This window comes from Pristiophorus japonicus, chromosome 10 (assembly GCF_044704955.1).
Source record: "Pristiophorus japonicus isolate sPriJap1 chromosome 10, sPriJap1.hap1, whole genome shotgun sequence".
In the NCBI taxonomy this organism is placed as follows: domain Eukaryota; kingdom Metazoa; phylum Chordata; class Chondrichthyes; family Pristiophoridae; genus Pristiophorus; species Pristiophorus japonicus.
In genome coordinates, this window is record NC_091986.1 from 66,182,895 (window position 1) to 66,193,579 (window position 10,685).

Sequence of the window (10,685 nt, forward strand, 5' to 3'; positions counted from 1 at the left end):
ATCTTGTCCTGTTACAATTTCTTAAGTCCACAGGGGTGAATTTCCATTGGGGTTTCTCCTGATTCTCCGCCGTAATCCCTGAAAAACAGCATGAACAATGTCAGGCAAGCAGGAGAATCCCAATGGAAATATCCCTACCCTACATCCTCCTCTTTGAACGACACACTTTAATCTTGTATTGATGTCCTGTTCTAGTCCCACTCAACCACCGGAAACGGTCCGTTTCACTATACTTTGTCCCATCCCTTCATGATTTTAAACATCTCCATAAAATCACCCCTTAATCTCTTCTGCTCTAACAAAACCTGTCCCAGTTTTTCAAAGTCTTTTGGCATATTTATATTCCTTATACCATGCAGCACCACTACATCCTTGCGTAAGAGGGGAGGCTACTTTGAACGTGCTAATTGGGGTCCCATACAGTTCAAATGTTCAGTGTAAGTTTCGGATACCAATGAGTAAAGTGTGTAACGTGCATGCCCCGTCATTGGTACCAGGTGTTAAGCAGCATAACCAGTGGTCCTTTATAGGGGTCTTGCTCATGAATGCTGTTCCTGGCACCACAAAAATCTTGCCACTCACTACTGGCCATCCACATCCTCCTCACTCCATTCACTCTATTACCTCTGGCTTAATTCCGTGGAAGTTGCCATCCACCTTGGTTGCCTGTTAGCGCTGGTTTAGCGCTTGCAGATCACCGATCAAATGGAAATGAGACCCTCAAATTGGCTTAGGGTTCTAGAAGGCAAGGATATTGGGCACTGCTCAATGTTGGCACAAAGTGAAAATCCAACCCAACGCCCATGTGTATTGCCACAGGAGATTGCCCAGTATCAGAAAGTTATAGTTGTGAAATTAGTGACACAGGAAGTAGGATTTGTAGACCGCAAGACTTTTAATATACTAGTTGATCTCCTATGGCATTGCAAACGGGATGTCAAGACCAAGTGCAGTATTTGGATCAAATGGGGTTAGAAAATGGGGAATTGATTGGACCCCAACAGAGGAGGGAGAAGGGGAAGGAGGCAAGGAAGAGAGGGGGGGAGGAAGGAAGAGAGAAATGGAGATGGGGAGGGGCTAAGGCAGAGGGGCAAAGGGGAGGGTGGAAAAGGACGTGGGGGGAGAATAGGATGGGGGAAAGGGATGCAAGAAAAATGAGGATGTGGCGGGTGGCAGTAAAGCCAGTGAAACTCTTAGCAGGAAGGGGAATTGGAAGGGTGGTTTCAGTGTGTTGTTTTTTCCTCTTTAAAAATCCTAATTTTCATTTTAGTGAAAGGGGTTTGAGGTTCCCATTTCCATTTTGCAGGCCTTTTTATGTCAGTGGGCGTGATGAGTTACACGTTTACTTCCTTCATGCCTCGATTTCTGAGTCAATGGAGGATGGTTGCAATCACTTTCCTTTTGACAGAAACAAAACAAGTTAACTGTGGCAGATGGAACCGTCGAGGTTGAAGCACAGCAGCCTTATAAAGGATGCGACGTGTGATCTACAACATGGTGTCCATAACGCTGTGATTCGTTCCGGTTAGTTCCATTTTTTGTGGGCGGTTTTTTGAGCGAGCGATATTGTCAGCAATATGTGTTCAAGGTGGTGAAATTGACGATGGGCGATTTCCATGGCCGCTAGTTTGGGTAAATATGCTCTTTACGACAAAAAACAGTGGCTGGGCATTAATATTGAATTTCAGCATTAATTCCACGAGGAAAGTAACGCTGGGCGATATTATGGCCATTGAATTCGTCCATCCTGCTGATTCCGCCCCAAAAAAGTGGATGGGCGGTAATATTTTTTCTCGGCGTTAAGCACATGGGGAAAGTAATGCTTGCCGATAAGTTTCCGAATAATGCCCACCAGTTTCCATTTTGTGCCAAAATAGGCGATATCTGGGCATTATACGTCATTTCAGCGATAAGATGGGCATTAAGTGGGCGTTAAGCAGGCAATAAAAGTCAAGGTTCTAGCCCCGTGTCTTCGATTTGGCCAAAGATGCATTGGCGTTCAGTGCTGAGGCAGTGGATAAGTATTGCGTGGCGGCGAGCTGGTGTTACGTTGTCGCCGTCTAACCCACTCACTGTGATGTACGTAGAAAAGCTTTTTATCCATCTCGGCCACGGAATTGGAGGGTCCCCGGGTGCGAAGAGGATAGGCTGGGGTTTGGGGAGGTTCATTTGATTCATCCTCATTGCCAAATTATGTTTTGTGCATAAATAACAGACTAACTGAACCAAGAGTAAAGTAACTCCCAAAATGGTGTCCCAAAGCCAGCATGTTTACAGCAACAGTGAATAGCTCCCACAGGGTTCTAATGCCTGTCTAGTGTCCCGTAACAAACAAATAGAGTATGAACACACTGAATTTAAATACAGAAACTGCCATGGTGAGTTATGGCCTCCCATTCATTTGGATTATTAGTCCAAGCCTCTGATTTACTCATCCAGTAACGTAACCATTACACCACCATATCTCTTTCTGTGGTTAGTGTGTCAGAAAAGCTATAGTAAGTTTAATGAATAATTTTTACATGCAATTGACACCTCCTGCCAAAAACTTCTTAAGAACAAGTAACTTTGGGGCCAAAATTGCCCCTTTCTTAAGGCCTGTTACCACCGGAATTCGGCGGCCACGCTGCAGAGTGCAATGGCCGCCGACTTTTCGTGTAATAGCCACCATTATAAAAATTCTGCTCCTGCGGTATCCTGGCAGTGATCCGCTCCTCCCCACCCCACCGCTCAGCTGCTGCTGATCCATCCTAAGTGCATCATCAGAGTGTGCACCGCCCATGTTCCCCCTCCCCCCCCGGCGGCAAAATTCCGGTGAGAAAATCTTCCTCCCGTTGGGCGATGTCAAAAGCTGCTTTTTTCAGGTAGTCCAGTGAGGCTGTAGCCTTTTAAAATGGTGGTGCAGCTCCCATTAAAGGGGAGGACGCACTGCCGTGGCTGCCATGTTTTATTTTTTGTCAACCGACTGCCATATCGGGCCGACAATTACGCCCCTGAGTTCGGCTTAGCCACCAACAGGCAGCCTGGCCAAAACCCTCCCTGGTAGCCCTGTAAAAATTGTGCAAGCTTACCCCTTTAAGTGAAGGCAGAGCGTGGTGATGCGGCGCCATGATGATGTCGTCAGCGCTACGCTGATGACTGACAGCGGCGGTCACTACACCTGCCCCCAACTTCCACCCCTCTACTGTGCTCACCGCCGCAGATCAGACCCGATTATGACTGGCTTCCGGTCCGCCGAAAAGAAAAAGCCAAAGAGTGGAATTTCGCTCAAGAGGCCACCTTATCCACCGCGGCGTGAAAACACTTGAAACGGGGTGTGTGCCCCTTTAAATAACAAGTTGTGAAACACAAGTAAAGGTGTGTATATCAGAAATTTGATTATTTAAATGAATGGTCAGAAAATCATGCGCAATATGCCTGAATTTCCAATACATGCCCTTAGCAGGTGCAATTCCCCATTGGCAGTACAAAGTCAGAAAATGATCACTGTAGTAACTGTGGTTTAAGTATGTTGAGTGTTCTAAGGTTCACACCATTTTAATATGAGTTTATAATTATTCCTTCTGAGTTAGAAGGTTGTGAGTTCAAGTCCCACCTCAGAGATTTGAACACAAAATCTAGGCTAACACTTCAGTGTAGTACTGAGGGAGTGCTGCATTATCAGTGGTGCAGTCTTTTGGATGAAACCAACATTAAACTAAGACCCCTTCTGCCTATTTAGGTGAATGTAAAAGATCCCATGACACTATTTAAAGAAAAGTGTATGCAATAACTCAATAGACTGTACACTGTAAACTCTGAACAGGTACAAACCTGGCTCTAATTTATTAGCGTCCAAAGTGATTACATTACAAGATGGCTGGCCTTTTATACCTGGGCCGCACACACGTGTGCACAGGCCAATGACCTCCGACAGTGGCGCCACCTGGTGGCTAGTAAACCCAAGCATACATACATGACAATACCCCCCCTCTAAGATATTAGTAACTGTCTTTTTACAAAGAGAGACGGTCCGGGGCTTTCTGCTCCAGAGTTGAATGTCTCAGTTCAACTCGAGCCTTGGGCGAGCATTCTGAGTATGTTATGACTGGGGGCTGGATAGCCGATCTGATGGGAATGGCAATGACCACGTCAGGGGTTGAAAGTCCAGATTCATTGACCATGTCAGTGATTGAAAGTCCAGATTCATTGATGACAGTGGAGTCCTCTGATGACTGAGGGTAGGTTGGTTGGTCAATGATTGTGTTTTCCTCAGAATTTCCAGTTCATCCGTGTGCCGCATCTTTATCTGATCGACATGTTTCCTGCATGTCTGCCCATTCTTGAGCTTAACGATAAACACTCTGTTACCCGCCTTGGCCGTAACAGTACCGGCAATCCATTTGGGACCTTGACCATAATTCAGTACATACACAGGATCATTGATCAGGATACTCAGAAATGTTGCGTGACACAGAAGCGCGATCATGATACCCTTGCTGACTTTGACGTCTGTATTCGACATGATTATTCAAGTCACGGTGGATAAGAGAGAGCCTGGTCTTGAGACCTCTTCATCAATAGTTCATCAGGGGAGACCTTGGTAAGCGTATGGGGTCTTGTCCTGTAACTAAGCAGTATGCGTGACAAGCGAGTTTGCAATGAACCTTGAGTTACATGTTTCATACTCTGCTTGATGGTTTGGACCGCATGCTCTGCTTGTCCATTGGATGTGGGTTTGAATGGTGCTGACCTCACATGTTTGATACCATTGAGTTTCATGAACTCTTGAAACTCCATACTGGTGAAGCAAGATCCGTTGTCGCTTGCCATACATGAGACCTGGCAATGGTTTTCATCATGACAATACCGGGATGCGTGCTATGTAGATCATGCATAAATTTCTCGCTGCCTTTTTTGGGCATAACAACACGATTACCCCACAGTATACAATCTGATTGAATCTATAGTTTGTCTTTGCAACGGATGTAAGGTTTGGTCTCCTCACACATTTGTTTGGGTATGGCAGATCAATCACCACTAAGGATACAACGTTTCACAACCGATAATATCGGGTCCTGGCTGATCCAGGTCTTAACTTGGGCCATGACAGAGGTTCCTTCACTTTCAAAAGCATCCATGACTAACAGTAAGTCTGCCGGTTGTGACGTTTCCACCTCCGGTGTGGGCAATGGCAGACAGCTCAATGCAGCAGCAAAATTCTCAGTGCCAGGTCTATGGCTAATGACATAATCATAGGCAGATAATGTCAGCGCCCACCTCTGGAAGCGGGACGATGCATTGGTATTGATACCTTTGTTTTCCAAAAACAATGAAATGAGTGGCTGCTGATCTGTTTCCAGTTCAAACTGAAGACCAAACAGGAACTGATGCATCTGTTTAACCCCATACACACAGGCTGGTGCTTCTTTCTCTACCATGCTGTAGGCACTTTCTGCCTTTGACAAATGTTTTGAAGCATATGCAGCAGGTTGTAATTTTCCCAACTCATTAGTTTGTTGGAGCACGCTACCAACTCCATATGATGAAGCATCATAGGCCAATACTAGACGCTTACAGGGATCATAATGTACCAGCAGCTTGTTAGAGTAAAGCAGATTAGTAGCTTTCTCAAAAGCTCTATCTTGAGACGCACCCCGAACCCAGTTGTCGCCTTTTCTCAGCAGCATGTGCAGTGGCTCTAATAAGGTGCTTAATCTAGGTAAGAAATTATCGAAGTAGTTGAGTAGACCAAGGAACGAATGCAGCTCTGTCACATTCTGAGGCTTGGGTGCATTTTTGATGGCCTTGGTTTTCGAGTCCGTAGACCTGATACCGTCAGCAGCAATTTTCCTCCCCAGGAATTCAATTTCCGGTGCCATGAAGACGCACTTCGAGCATTTTAGTCTGAGTCCCACTTTATCCAGACGATGTAGAACCTCTTCCAGGTTGTTCAGATGTTCAGTGGAGTGACGACCTGTGACCAGTATGTCAGCTTGGAACACAACGGTTCTGGGGACGGACTCGCCATGTTCCTCTGAAATATGGCTGCAGCCGTGTGAATTCCAAAAGGGCACCTGTTGTAGATAAACAGTCCTTTTTGAGTGTTGATGCATGTAAGTTTCTTCGACATGTCGACCAGCTCCTGTGTCATGTAGGCGAATGTCAGATCTAGTTTTGTGAACGACTTCCCCCCGGCTAGCATTGCAAACTGGTCATCAGCTTTTGGTAACGGGTATTGATCCTGTTTCGAAACTCGGTTGATCGTAACCTTGTAGTCTCCACAAATCCTGACAGTGCCATCACTTTTCAACACGGGAACAATGGGGCTGGCCCATTTATAAAATTCAACCGATGATATGATCCCTTCACGCTGGAGTCTGTCCAGTTTGATTTTGATCTTCTCCCTCATCATGTGTGGAACTGTCCGAGCTTTATGATGGGCGGGTCTTGCATCCTAGTCCACGTGGATCTGCACTTTGGGTCCCGTGAAATTGCCGATGCCTGGTTCAAACAGCAAGGGGAACTTGCTCAGCACTTGAGCATATGGAGTATCCTCCTTCGATGACAATGCTTTGATCTCGATCCAGTTCCATTTGATTTTTTTCTAACCAGTTCCTGCTGAACAACGTTGGACCATTGCCTGGAACAATCCATAATGGTAAATCGTGAACCGCACCATCATACGGCACCGTTATGAGTTCTTTAGTGTATGTACGCAACTTGGCATTGACTGGACTCAGCTTAGGCCTCACAGCCTTAGTATTCCACAGCCTGTCAAATGTCCTCTGGCTCATTATTGATTGACTTGCACCCGTGTCCTATTCCATCGCTACCGGCACACCATTAAGTTTTACATTAATCATTATTGGTTGGCTGTTTGTTAGGAACGAATACAGTCCATACACTTCCTCCTCTGGTCTCTCGGATTGCATATCCGGATCCGCGTTATACTGGTCATCATCCTCCATGTGGTGTATTGCAGCACGCTTGCTCAGTTGCGGACACATGTGCTGGAGATGCTCCACTCTTGAACAGCGTTTACAAATATATTGTTTAAACCGACACTGATGATGCCAATGATTTCCCCCACAACGCCAACACGGTGATATTGGATTCATTCCCGTTGGTGGACTTTGAGCAGCCACAGGTTTCGCGTACGCAGTCGGGGAGGCCCTGCCATATGCAGCTCTGCCAAATGACGATACTGTCTTGTACAGTACTTGCTGAGTTCCGATTTTTCAATGATATCTGCTTTAAGCTTTTGTCCATCGTCATGCATGTTTGGGCAATCGTGATGGCCTTGCTCAAATCCAGTGTCTCCGCCGCCAGTATCTTACTCAGGATCGCCTCGTGGTTGATGCCGATTACAAAGGAGTCCCGCAGCATGTCTGCCAATGCAGTTTTGAACTTACACAGTCCAGCTAGACGTCTTAAGTCGGCAACTAATTCCGATACATCCTGGCTCTCAGAATGAACATGCGTATAGAATCGATACCTTGAGAATGATGATGCCTTCATCTGGTTTGAGATGGTCACGTACCAGAGCACACAATGTTTCATAGTCCTTGTCCATTGGACTTAAGGGCGAGAGGAGATTCTTTGAGTCCATAGATTTTCAGACTGCAAACCGTGAGGAGGACCGCCCGCGCCGAACTGCATCGACCTCTTTCTCCATTTTGTTGGCCACAAAGTACTGGTTCAAGCGGGCTACAAAGTCTGCCCAATCTTCTCCCTCCACGGATCGCTCCAGAATTCCAATTGTGCTCATTTTTGCATGCGAAGGTTCTTGTTACCTCGTCTCCAAATGTTGTGTATGCAATAACTCAATAGACTGAATACTGTAAACTCTGAACAGGTACAAACCTGGCTCTACTTTATTCGGGCCCAAAGTGATCACATTACAAGATGGCTGGCCTTTTATACCTGGCCCGCACAAATGTGCGCACAACCCAATGACCTCCGACAGTGGTGACACCTGGTGGCTAGTAATCCCAAGCATACATACATGACACCAATATTTATCATTCAAGCAACATCTTTAAAAATCCAGATAATCTGGCCATTATCACATTGCTGTTTGTAGGACCTGGCTGCAAGCAAATTGGCTGCCATGTTTCCTACATTACAACAGTGATTGCACTTCAAAAAGTACATCATTAGCTGTAAACGCTCTGGGACATCCTGAGGTCATGAAAGGCACTATATAAATGCAAGTCATTCTTTTCTTTAGGCAGACCACTAATGGTGAAGATGCTGTCCTATCCACAAAGAGCAGGACAAATCTAACACAGCCAATTATTGCCCTGTCAACCTCCTCCCAATCATCAGAGAGGTGATGAAAGGAGTCATCAATGGTGCCATCAAGTGATATCTAATCACTAATAATCTGCTTACTGATGCTCATTTTGGGTTCTGCCGGAACCACTCAGCTCCAGATCTCAGCGCAGCCTTGATCCAGGAATGGAGAAAACAGCTGAATACAGGAGGAAAGGAGAGAGTAACTACCCGCGACATCAAGGCAGCATTCATCTGTGTCTGGTTCCAAGGAAACCTAGCAAAAGGTCAGTGAAGGTTAAGAGGAAAACCTTCTATTCTCTGGAGTCATACATGATATAAGGAAGTTGTTCATGGTTGTTGGAGACCAATCATTGCAGCCTAATATATCGCTGCAGGAGCTCCTTAGGGTAGTTGCTTCATCAATGACCTTCCATCCATCATAAGGTCAGGAATGGGGCTGCTTGCTGATAATTCCATGGTTTGCAGTTCCATTGACAATGGAAGGAGCTGGCCAGGTCAGTCAGTCCATATCCAATTCATGACATCTCAGTGCTAGAAGATGTTTAATTACCTTACCAGATCAGACAAGGTAAGAATGAACTGTGCTATGTTTGCCACTCACAACCATCTTCCCCTCAATCTGTAGGAATTTTTCAAAACATTACCCATTAATATCCAGAAGGTACAATAGGACCTTTAACACCCAAGTCTTCACATGCAAATGTTCCTGCATTCACAGCCTTACATGCATGGACCCGATTAAAAGTCTCAAATATAAAGTAATTATTTGTTTCTGGCATGGGGATAATAGTCGAAAAAAGAGGTGACCTTGACTGTCACTTGCAGAGGAGGTGTGAATGGAACTGAACATTGGAATCATCAACAAGCAGTCCTACTTGTGACTTTATGGTGGAAGGAAGGTCATTGATGAAGTAACTGATGATGGTTGGACATGAGGAATTTACCCTGAGGTTCTTCAACAATATCCTAGGGCTGTGATGATTGGTCACTACCAATCATAACCAACTTCCTAGGTGTTAGGTATGACTCCAGCTATTGGACGGTTTTCCCCTTGACCTCCATTGATTTCAACTTTGCTAGGGCTCTATGGTGCTACATTGGGTTGAAAGCTGCCTGATGTTGAGAGCAGTTACTCTGAACTGTTACAAAAGCAAAATACTGTGGATGCTGGAATCTGAAATAAAAACAGAAAATGCTGGAAATATTCAGCAAGTCAGGCAGCATCTGTGGAGAGAGAAACAGAGTTAACGTGTCAGGATGGAGTGTCATTGACCTGAAACATTAACTTTGTTTCTCTCTCCACAGATGCTGCCTGACCTGCATCCAGCTCTTTTTCATCCATGTCTGTATCAAGGCTTCCTACATCGGTACTCCCTGTGATGTTTCAATCATTACCAAATTCTAAACAATTACAAACGCTTTTGTGTTGTGAATTTGTACCTCCTGGAAAGTGAATAAAGACTTGCCAAGCAAATTTCACTGAGATTTTTTACTAACTATTCACCCCATTAGTCAGATACCCCATAATAGAGGTAATTTTACAGCATCCAACACATAAGCAGCTTGCATCAGGAACTCAGGTAAGTTTCCCAAGTATTCTAACTTAGTGCATCACCAGTTCAATATATTGGCAAGTGATTTATTATAAAATGAGTCTTTGGACAGAAGTTTTGGGGACAAGAATTAAAATTTGGGCAGATTTATTATCCATTTACATTTGAAGATAATGGCTGAGATTTTCCAGGGGGTCAGCGGGTGCAATCGGTGGCAGGTCGCGTGGGAAAGTGTTTTCTTCCCCCAGCGGGTCGGAACGCGGCTGTGATCCCGGTGCCACACGCCTTTCCCAATGTTGGATCTGTCAGTGCTGAGCTGACCTGACAGGCAGCGGCAGGAGACCCAATCCGAGAATTATGACCTTGTTTAGAGATCATTAAGAATAAATTTGAGCTCACCTTTTGATTTTATTTGCTCGCCCACGGGGTCCATGCTGGTCTTGGACTATGTCTGTGAAGCTGAGGCGGAAGTTCAGTGGCCATTGAATCAGCTGATGAGATGTCATCTTCAAATGTACAGTAAAAGCTCCCACTTTACAGAGATATCTTCCATCAGCCACAAGCTCTTCCTCGCTGCATTTCCACAACAGATTCACCATGCCTTTACATTAGTCTCCATGCAGTCTGTCCTCATTACCTCTGTCATCTCTACTTCACCTGCTATCTATTCCATCAGCATGGGTTCCCTGAATACTCTCGCAACTTGGACCTCAAAATCCAAACACAATCAGCCCCATCCCATGCAGCACCAGGCACACCAGCAGCAGCAACAACATCACCAACCTTCTCCGCAATCACCTTACACTGCACAATTAGAGGGTATCAGCACCACATTGCTGCTCGGAAGCCAAG

At 45.4% G+C, this 10,685-nt stretch overlaps 1 long non-coding RNA gene across 1 annotated transcript; it reads left to right on the forward strand.

Annotated features, from left to right (window-relative positions):
• Positions 1-3,289: 3,289 nt before the first annotated feature.
• On the forward strand, positions 3,290-9,754 carry LOC139274750 (uncharacterized). Its single transcript, XR_011595589.1, has 2 exons — positions 3,290-3,357; positions 9,586-9,754. It is a non-coding gene; the product is annotated as an uncharacterized lncRNA (long non-coding RNA).
• The last annotated feature ends 931 nt before the right edge of the window (positions 9,755-10,685 follow it).